The 11,590-nt window shown below is 34.5% G+C and overlaps 1 pseudogene; it reads left to right on the top strand.

The window, feature by feature from the left end:
• The first annotated feature begins 879 nt into the window (after positions 1–879).
• Positions 880–1,783, top strand: LOC143671689 (RNA-binding motif, single-stranded-interacting protein 2 pseudogene; annotated as a pseudogene).
• The last annotated feature ends 9,807 nt before the right edge of the window (positions 1,784–11,590 follow it).

Below are 11,590 nucleotides of genomic sequence, written 5' to 3'. Positions count from 1 at the left end.
TTTTAATCGTCATTCAATATTGCTGGATGGGATGTTTTTTGTTGTGTGTGTATGCTGTATGGTGGGGGTCACATATAAATCTTTTGCCTTATTAGTATCCCCTTATTGCTGCACCATTTGTTGAATTTTTGTGTTTGGTTTTTCCTTGTTTGTTTGGGAAGTGTATGGGCCAGATATTGAATCCAGGTCTCCTGCATGGCAGGCCAGAATTCTACCACTGAACTATCCTTGCGTCTCCAGCTGGGATTTTTTAATTGTTTCCATGGAAATGTAACCTACCCAGTTGTAGGTGGTAACTTTTGATAAGATGGCTTCCATGGAGAAGTGTCTCCACCCATTCAAGGTGGGGCTGATTACTGGAGCTCTTTAAGAGGGGATGATTTTGGAAAGTGCTGACAGAGCCCTATAGACAGAGACCTTCAGAGATGCAGAAAGAAAATGCCCCTGGAAACCTTATGAAATGAGAAGAGAAAGCTAAGAGACATCATCATGTACCCCTCCAGCTGAGAGAGAAACCCCAAACTTCATTAGCTGTTTTTTGGAGTTAAGGTATCTCTCTCTGGGTGCCTTAATTTGGATATTTTCATGGCCTTAGAACTGTGTACTTACAACTTAATAAATTTCCTTTTTAAGAGACCTTCCATTTCTGGTATATTGTATTCCAGCAGCTTGCAAACTAAAACACATGGCAAAGACTAACAAACAAACTGTAAATAAATCAGAAGATAACTTCTTGGCTTTATCTGCCCATCCACCCCCCATCTCTCTCCCTCTTGTTCCTTTACTCCTCCCCTTCCTTCTCTTCACCTCTATTCTTCTCTGTTTCTTCCCTTTCCCTCTCCCTTTTCTCTCTTTGAGCTCCCTAACATGAAATAGAAAATGCTGCTATCAATGATTTCTAGGGTTGGGATTCTGACTTTTGGCTATAACAAGAACAACCAAAAGCCATATGTGTCATTGGCTCAGCATATGGCTCCATGTAGTCAAAGGAAAAGTACCCCTAACAGTAGCAATTGGAACAATGGAAACGACCAGATTGAAACCAGACAGTACTGATCAGGACCCTTTCAAGCTATCTTAGCCATATGGCAAGACTATCTCCACTAAAGCCTTACTGGATAAAACCTCAAACAAATCCAAATGGTATAGCTTTGTGGATTTGGGCAGTCCTTCAGCAGCAAATAAAACTGTAACAGCACTGAAAGCCATTGGTGTACAGGCACAGAGGGCAAAGCAACAGGAACAGGACCTCACAAATGTATATATCTCAAACCTCCTAATGTCAATGAATAAGCAAGAACTGAAAAGGGTGCTGAAGCCCTTTGTTCAGGTTATCTCCAACCAAGTCCTTAGAGACACCAGTGGGGGACCATTTGAGAGGTTGGCTTTGCAAGGGTAGAGTCAATAAAGATCTGTGAAGCCATCATCACACACTTATAATAGAAAATATATTGACACCTCCTGGGCCACCAGCTTCATTTGATTACTTGCTTTGCAGATTTGCTGATGGTGGGCCAAAGAAAGGACAGATTCAAGTAAAATTTAATCAAGGAAAATGTTTACAAAATGGACTGGGGTGTCCAAGGAACGGAGACATAGGTGTACCATAGCTCTTAAGAATGTATTTCAGCCAAATTGTTATAACATGACCCCCAAGAGGATGCTTGCTCAGTTTGCACTGTCCCCATATCTTCCACTTCCTGTGTGTTCATATTACAGATTGACTCAAACATCTCTTCTACAAGTACCTAACCCAACTTGGATGCACAACTGTACATTGTAATAGTATGCAACTCTAAAAAAGGGCAAGGGTGTTTTTTTTCAGTAGACATGAAGAGATTTCCAATATACACTCAAATAAAAAATTTTGAGTGAGTCACAGTGTCTTAGCAGGCAGAGTTCTCGCCTGCCATGCTGGAGACCTGGGTTCAATTCCCAGTGCCTTCCCATGCAAAAAAAATTTTTAAAATGCCAAAGATTATCCTTAATATGAAATAAAAGGGCACTAGAAAAAAATATATGTTTATATACTCCTTTGACTCAAAGAAACACAAGAAAAATAAACCAAAACTAATGAGTTTTTTTTTATAGGAAGTGGGTCAGAACCTACTGAAAGAAAATGGAGTAGAAAGGATTGAACTGTTACATTTCTCTGAATGTAACATTTTTGCATAGTTCTGACTTGTAGAACTTGTTTAATGCTTCTTATAACCAATGTTATAGCATTAACAATAAAAAGCCACAAAGATGGAAGAAGTACCCAGAATAGAAATACAAATAGAATCAAAACTATATAACTGTATTATAAATGAATAACATAACAAGAGTACAGGAATGAAAATCAGCCTACATGTCTTTGGAAAAAAATAGTTTGATGCATCTCTGAAAGCAAAGACAAAAATTAACCATATAGAAACATCGTAATCTAGTTATGTTTTTTATAACATTTTATATAATTAAATATATTGTGTATAAAGAGTTATAAGTTCTTCACCCACAAAGAAAAGAGGCATAAATAAAGAAATGAGGAAAACTAGAATTAATGTTGTGGTGCTTGGAATTGGTGGACTTTAACAAATATAAAGATAGATAAATAAATTTATAAATATTTGTGTACATGGATACATCTATAACCTAGCTCTATGAATTGAAGCACCATACTAATGATAGTACCCAAGAATCAGGTAACACACTTTGCATCCAAGTTTTGGCATCTAATTATCATTAACTAGTAAAAGGTATCAGAAATTCTTGGAGAAATGGATGATTACAGTGTTGGGGCAGGAAAAGTACATTAGCCTGGATCATCTTGCAGTTCCAGTAAAAAAAAAAAAAAATTGCTCAGAAAGTAATGAGAGCCGAATGTGAGTATAGTTGAGGGAGAAGGGCTGGGGGCATACATGACACCAGAAGGAAAGATAGAAGATAAAGACTAAGATGGTATAACTTCAGAATGCCTAGAATGGATAATAATGGTGCTTACATATGCAAATATAACAATGTTATTGCATGAGGTAAAACACATGAATGTTAACATTGCAGGCTTTTGAAAATGGGATGTTATACAGAAAAAAATAAAATCAATTCAAACTAGGGTCTACAGTTAACAGTAACATTGTAATATGCTTCCATTGAATGTATAAAAGGCAATATACCAAAACTAAATGTCAATAAGAGAAGGGATATGGGAGAATGGTATGAGATGTTTTGGGAAGAAAAGGAAATGTCCTCACATAGATGGTTGTGCCAAAGGCGTGGTTATGTGATTATAACAGGAACCATTGATTTTTTTTTTTTTTTTACTTAGGAGCGATTGTACCATGTGTGGATGAAACTTTAAAAATTAGCAGAGAGATACAACTGCTGGAGAAAATGTAGAGAAAAAGATGTACCGATTCATTGTTAGTTGCAAAGCAGAGTGGTACAGCCTCTCTGGAGGGCAGTGTGGTGGTTCCACAAGAGAATAGAAGTGGGATTGCTACAAGATCTTGCAACCTTATTGTTAGGTATAAACTTGGAAGAACTGAGAATGGGGACACGAATGGACATTTGCACACTGCTGTTTATGGCAGCAGTGTTTGCGATTTGAATGGATGGAGGTGGTTTAAGGATACATTGACTGAGGAATGGAAGGGCAAACTGTGGTGTATACATACAATAGAGTAAAAGCAACTACAAGAAGGAATGAAGCTTTGAGGCATGCAATTAGATGAGTAAACCTTGAGGACAGCATGTTGAATGAAATGTCAGAAATAAAAAGACAAACATTATACTTCACTCATATGGACTAACTATAATATAAAAACTCAGAGAATTGAAGTTGAGAGCATAGGTTATCAAGTTGAGACCTACTGTAAAGGTTCTTAGATTGTAAGCTCTTACAGCAGTCATATAAATTTAGGAGTTGTAACTGATACTTCTAAATTCTGAAAAACTGAGCTATTTGTATATAACCTGGTTGTTCCCTGAAGCTTTGGGTATTTATGTGACACCTGAGACTCACAGTTAGAGCTCTGAAGCTATGAAAGTCAGCATTACCCCATTCAGCACTGTTAAAAAAAAGCTGAAAAAGTGATCAGAGTTCATCTACTGATATGAATTAAGCTCATTTGGATAGGATTAAGGTAAATCAGAATACAGGTTAAAGGATGATATGGTCTATATTTTAAAATTTCAACTTCTGCATGAGACCAAAGGAAGAGATTTATTTGGTGCAAAATTTATATTTTTGGTAGCACGTTATCTAATTTAACTTGTGTCATCAGTTTATTTCAACACCATAATCAGATGAAATCTTGAATAAAATGTGAGATCTTCTTGGTATGTACAGGTTAGTGTGATGCCCTGATACATCCCAGAGTAATTTGGGCAGAGAATAAAAAAGTATTTGCAAAGATCTCTTGGAATGTGGGAGAAAGGAGGAAATGTTAAACTTCCTTACCTGGGGAATTCCTGATATTCTTGCAAGTAGTAGGGACAAACAATTAAATAGGCTGAAACCTCAATCTTGGGGCTCATCCCTGTGAAGCTTGTTCCTGCACAGGAAAGGCTAAGCCAACTGAAAATTATGCCTGAGTGTCACCCCCAGAGAACGTTTTTTGTTGCTTAGATGAGGGCTCTCTCTCTAAGCAACCAGGCAGGAGAAATCAGTGCCCTCCCTTCTATGTGGGACATGACTCACAGGGGTGTAAACCTCCCTGGCAATGTGGGTCAGGACTCCTGAGGATGAACCAGGACCCAGCATCATGGGATTGAGAAAGCCTTCTTGGGCAAAAGGAGAAAGAGAGAAATGAGACAAAATAAAGTTTCAGTGGCTGAGAGATTTCAAACAGAGTCAAGAGGTTATTCTGGAGGTTGTTCTTATGCAATGTGTAGATATCCCTTTATAGTTTGTGGTGTATTGGAGTGGCTAGAGGGAAGTTCCTGAAACTGTCGAACTCTGTTCCAGTAGCCTTGATTCTTAAAGATGATTTCATAGCTACATAGCTTTTACAATGTGACTATGTGATTCTGAAAACCTTGTGTCTGATACTTCCTTTATCCAGGGTATGGACAAATGAGTAAAAAATAAGGACAAAAATAAATAAATCATTGGGGGGAATAAGGCATTAAAATAATTGGGTAGATTACAATACTAATGACCCATGACAGGGAGAGGTAAAGGGTATGGGATGTATGGGGTTTTTATTTCTTTTTCTGGAGTGATGCATATGTCCTAAAATTATCATGATGATAAATATACAACTATGTGATGATATTGTGAATCATTGATTATATACTTTGGATGAAATTGGGTGTTGCATGAAGATATCTCAGTAAAGTATCTTTTTAAAAAACAAGTGATAAGAATATGTCAAAAAGACTTAGGCACCCATGTGAAAAAGCGCTCAATGGCCAAATCTGGGAGAATTTCCTCAACAAAGTAATGACAGAAAGAAATGATAACCCATAAAATAAAACCAAATCCATAATACATATATAATTTAATAAATAAATGTGTGAGAAGAGAAAGTTCATCATTACAACTCCAACTAATAAATAAGAAAGAATGATGAACATGGAAAAATAACCATCTGCAAGCACCACAACTACTTGTTTCAGGCAAGAATCATAAAAGACACTAAAATTCATGGGCAGAATATAATGAGAAACAAGATAAATATATAGGCTCGGAGTATCTGCCTGAAGGCACCTATTAAATACAAAGTTAAAAAGTTTAACTTTACAGTGGAAAACCTGGTAGACACTCCCTTAACCAAATGGCCAAAAATCCCAAACTAGATAAAAGACATTAGCAGGAAAATTGGTGAACTTTTAATTATGTCTAGATATTATTGTATTGCAGCAATGATAGTTTTCTGACTTTGATAAATGTATTCTGGCTTTGCAACATATTAACATTTGGGATTCTGGTGATGTGTATGTGGAAACTCTTTGTACTACAATTCCAATATTTCTGGAAGTCTGAAAAAATTGAAAATATATATATGTGCATTTAATTAACCCAGCAGAAGGCATGCCAGAAAGAACAGAACAAATCTCACATGTGACAAATAGAAACTAAGTAGAAAAGTGATAGAACACAAGTATATCCACATATCCATTAAATGCAAATGGACTAATTTAAAATCGATTAAAAATTTAGAGACTGTAAGATGGCTAAAAAAGCATTCAACTTTTTGTGGTCTGTAAAAGATAGGTATTAAATATAAAAATACACATAAGTAAAAAGATTGAAAAAGATTTACTATATAATTAGTAAGAATAAGAAAGCTGGAGTGACTATATCCAAATTAGACAAAATAGAGTTCAAGTCAAGGATTATTGCCACCTGAAATCAGGAAATTTCATGATGATAAAAGGGATAATATCTAGAATGACTTAATGATCCTAAGGCATGACCTAATTACAGAACTGCAAAATGTATGAAGTGATAATTAACATATCTGAAGGCAGAACAGGATAAATCCACAATTAGATTTGAAGATTTGAAAAGTTCTTTTTCAATAATTGATAGAACTAAAGGAAAATTCAGGAAAGACAGAGGATCAGAAAAACATTTTCCTCTACCTTGAACAAATTGCAGTTTATAAAATTCTATGCTAAACAAAGTAGAATATGCTCATTTCAAGTCCACGTGAAATGTCTACCAAAACACACTAAGTGCTTAAACATGTCTCAATAAATTTCAAGTGATTCCAATGGTACAAATGATGTCCTTTGACCACAATAGGATAAAATCAGAAAACAATTATAATAACATATCTAGAAAATCCTCAAATTACTGGACATTTGAAAATGTACATTTATAAATATCTCTTAGGTCAAAGAAGAAATCACAAGGGATATTAGAAAATATTTTAAAGTAAATGGTAAGGAAAACATAAATTTCAAAATTTGTAGGTTGCAGCTAAAGCAATGTATAGAGAGAAATTTCTAAGAGTAAATGCATGTATTGGAAACAAATCAAATACCCAGGTTTTCACATAACAATTTAGGTAAGGTAGATCAAATAAATCCAAAATGGAAGAAATGATATAAAGAAAATAACAGAATTAAAAAGAAACATGACAACATTTAAAAAGCCAAAATTTGTTCTTTTGAAAACATTGAGAAAGTTAATAAGCCCCTGGGACAATTTGAAGATATTATGTACCCCAGAAAAGCCATGTCCTTTAATCCTCATTCAATATTGCCAGGTAGAGCCTTTCTGATTGTTTCCATGGAGATATGACCCCCCACCAATTGTGGGTGGTAACTTTTGATTAGATGGTTTCCATAGAGATGCGTCTCCACTCATTCAAGGTGGGAGACTGGAAGCCCATTAAGAGACAATCATTTTGGAAAAAAAGCTTAGAACCAACAGAGCCCACACAGCCAGAGACCTTTTGAGATGAAAAAGGAAACATCTCCAGGGGAGCTTCATGGAACAAGAAGCCAGGAGAGAAAGCTAGCAGACATCACCATGTGCCCTTCCAGCTGAGAGATAAACCCTGAAATTTATCAGCCTTTCCTGAGTGAAGGTAACCTCTTGTTGGTGCCTTAATTTGGAAATTTTCATGGCCTTAGAGCTATAAACATGCAAGTTAATAAATTTCCCTTTTTAAAAGCTGTTCTATTTCTGGTATATTACATTCAAGCAGCTTGCAGACTAGAACAACCTCTGCCAAAGTTGATTAAGGAAAAAAAGAAAGAAAAAACAAATTACCAATATCAAAGTGAAAAAGAGGATATTTCTACAAATCTTGCAGGTATTAAAAGTATGATGAACATTTACGAACAACTTAGTCTTTTTGTTGTTGTTGTTGTTGTTTGCATGGGCAGGCATCAGAAATTGAACCCACATCCCTGGCATAGCAGGTGAGAATTCTGCCACTGAGCCACCATTGTACCATGCAACAACTTAGTTTTTGACAACTATATTGAAGCTTGGATGTAATAGAAAAATGTTTTCAAAGACACAAATTATCAAAATTGATGCAAGAAGACATAGTTAACCCAAATGGTCCTATATTTATTAAACAAATTGAATTATTTTTTGAGAAATTTCCACAAAGAATGCTACAGGACTAGGTGATTTCAATGCTGAATTCTAATACATAAAGAAAAAATAATATCAATCTCAAACTCATTCTGAAAATGGAGGGAATACGTGTCAACTCATTTTACAAGGCTAGCATAATTTTGATACCAAAACCTGACAAAAAAGAACAAAAAAAGAAAATTACCAAATAATATCATCTGAACAAAGGCAGAAAAAAAGCACAAATAAAATCCAGTATGTTTTACGATTGTATATTATGACCAAGTACAGTTTATCCCAGGAATGCACAGTTGTTTTAACATTAGGAAATCAAACAATGTAACAAAATATATTAAATGAATAAAGAAGAAAATCATTTGATCATCTACATGGATGTATTACAAAAGTACACGACTAAATTCAAATCTATTCATGACAAAAGTTTTCATCCAATTAGGAAGAGAAAGGAATTTTCTCACCCTGATAAATAGCATCTACAAATTAACAAAAAACAATACAGCTGATATAATTCTTAATGTTGAAAAACTGAGCACGTTCCTTTTGGATCAGAAAAGAAGCAAAATAAAATCTGAATCTGTCCTGTGGATTACATAATAATATGGTATGAATTTTAAGTGTCCTGAAATTTATAATTGAACTGTAGTTTATGTACGACAATGCCATATTCCTTAGGAAACACACACAGAAGTATTTAGGGATAAATGATCATAATAATGGCAACTTAATGTCAAATGACTCATAGAAAAGACAGTGAAGGAGGATGTTAAAGGTTAGGCAAAAATACAATTGATAAAGCTGGTTAACAGGTATAAAACAGTATAATTTTATACTGTTCTTGCATTTTTTCTGTAAGGTTTATGTTTTATTAAAAGAAAAAGTTAATGAATAAAGTGCCTAGTAGAGTGGTTGGCCTACAGAATCTGGTTAATATATGATGGGCATGGTTATTAATAAAGAAACAATGAATTAATTTGAACATCAGTAGAAACAAAAAAGGATGAAGCCAGTTGTTTTGCCTATTTGATAGCTCTGAACAAAATGTATCAAATTTAACATATTTTTCCAAAGTGTATCTATGGCTGCCTCGTTAATACTCATCTTAGTGAATCTAATTTAGACATTAAAATTTCCTCTATCCCAAGTTCAATTATTTATCTTTCTTATACTTTATCACAGAGAGACCACAATGCCATAAAAAAGTAACCTCTTATTTTAATTTGCAGAAAAAATAGTTTTTCCTAATATGATCTATATATGTGTGAAATAGAAATACTATTGACCAATTTTTAAATGAATTGTGTCAGCTCATCAGTTAAATTATTTTTCTTAGAGAACAACACTTGAATAGTTCATTACTTTAATTTTTTCTTTATCTTTTTTCAATAATGGACTCTTTCTGGATGTTAAACTACTACCTGATGTTAACTGCTTCTATAAAGCAATAAAATCACCATGTCAGACTCCAATCAGAAAAGCTGGGACAGGGTCCGAGAATGGGAAAAAAAAATCTGGCATTGAATTTCTAGGTTAGAATAAACTATTGTTTAAGGATAAGATTCTTACTTTTCCAGCAATGGGTATGTACAAACATGACTGCTTCTTCTTTTTATCATACAACACACTCAATATTCAAATTGTTCTGATGTTTTATAACTAAGGATGTAGAGAAGATCACTATGTTTCACCATTGCTATGTACCAGGCACTCTACAGGCACTTTACATATGTTTGCTCATTAATTGTTCACAAAAACCCTATGCAGTATTTCCACCTCTATTTTATATCTAAAAATTCTGAGGATCTGGGAAGTTCGTTGATATGTTCAAAGTCTAAGAGATATTAAATCCACATTGTTTCCATCACACCACACTGCTTTGATGTTATCACTTCTGTTATTTCAGTTTCTCTACCTAAAATGAGAAAAATAAGGATTTAGCATATCACAATATTGTACAGATTAAGGGTTAATAATTTAGCACTATTGTGAACAATGAATGCAACCTAGAATGTTAGTAATTTGGACTCTTATCATATCTTCCTTTGATCTTGATGGAAATGTTAAATTCAGTATATTTCAGTTGAAAAATGTATTTCTTTTTCCCAAATTATGTCTTCAAAATGTTTGCTGTTATGATGAAAGAAAATTTGACAGAATCTATCATTGGTTAATAACTGTAGGTTTTTCTCTCACTTAGGTGCAGTAAAATGAAAGTTGAAGTGCTTCTCTACCAAAAGATTGCTCTGTCTGATTTAATAATCTCAATTTTTCTTTGAAGAATTGAATCATTAAGTGTCCACTCTATGAAATACCAATGTGTACCACATTATGGAAACAATTCATATTGTAAAATCAAACAAATATTCCAACTCAGATTGGAAAATGAATTAAGTTCCAAAGTATAGTTAAAATGAAGTTTAAAATGTTTGGCTGAAAATCAATAGAACTGCTTTTGGGGCAAGATTGCATTTAAGTCTTTTATGGGAGAGAAACAGAAAGGTTGGATTTAAGTGAGGATTGTGGGTGTCAACTCATGAGGGTGCAAGTATGTGGATGCCAGAATATACCCTGCCCACTTTTCTATGGTCACATTGTGGTAACACAGGGGAAAATGTGGAGTATATATGATGAAAGACTTGTTCTCTCCATTTATCCTGTAGTCATTCTTTGCCCCCTTTCTCATAACAAGCTGACATCATATGGGTTATATTCTTTTTGTTTAACATTCTACCAAACTATAACGTACAGAATAAAAACTGCACAATTCAGAAATGCAGAGGTTGATGAAACATCATAAAATGGTTCCACGTATGTGGCCTACATCCAGATCAAGAAACATAACATTATCATATCCCAGAAGTCCCCTTTGTGTCTTCTTCCAGTCACTACTTGTATCCTCTTCTCACAAGGGAAATTAATACCCTGAACTAGTAACAGCATAGTTTTGCTTTGTATGTTTTTAATTAATGGAGTAATACAGCATTCACTTTTGTGTCAGGCTTTATGGCTCAGCATTATATTTGTGAAATTCATCCATATTGTTGCATGTAATTATGGGCCATTCATTCTCATTATTGTGCAGCATTCCATTGTGTGAAAATGCCAAAATATACTTATCCATTTTATGCTTGAGTTAAAAAGGGGCTGCTATAGACATTCTTTTACATGTTTCTTGGTGATCATACACATATATTTCTGTTGGGCATATACCTAGAAATGGGATTTCTAGTTTATAGACTGTGTATGTGTTAAGCTTTATTAGATACTTCAAATTGTGTTTCCCAATTTGTTAGTACCAATTTACATCACCATGAACTGTGTATGAGAATCCTGATTGCACCACATTATCAAAACTTGGTATTATCTTTTTCTTCATTTTAGATATCTCAATGAGTATGCAGTAGTGCTTCTTTTGCCATCTCCAGAGAGTCCATTGTTATATTGAGGGCCTCTGTATATTAGTTCATGCAATTATGGATTAGAGACAGAAGAGCTTAACAAATCTGGAAGAACATTTTGATCTTGGAGACTCCCTAAATCTCACCGCTG

Source organism: Tamandua tetradactyla, chromosome X, assembly GCF_023851605.1.
Source record: "Tamandua tetradactyla isolate mTamTet1 chromosome X, mTamTet1.pri, whole genome shotgun sequence".
Taxonomy (NCBI): Eukaryota; Metazoa; Chordata; class Mammalia; order Pilosa; family Myrmecophagidae; genus Tamandua; species Tamandua tetradactyla.
This window is presented reverse-complemented; position numbering and strand designations above follow the sequence as displayed.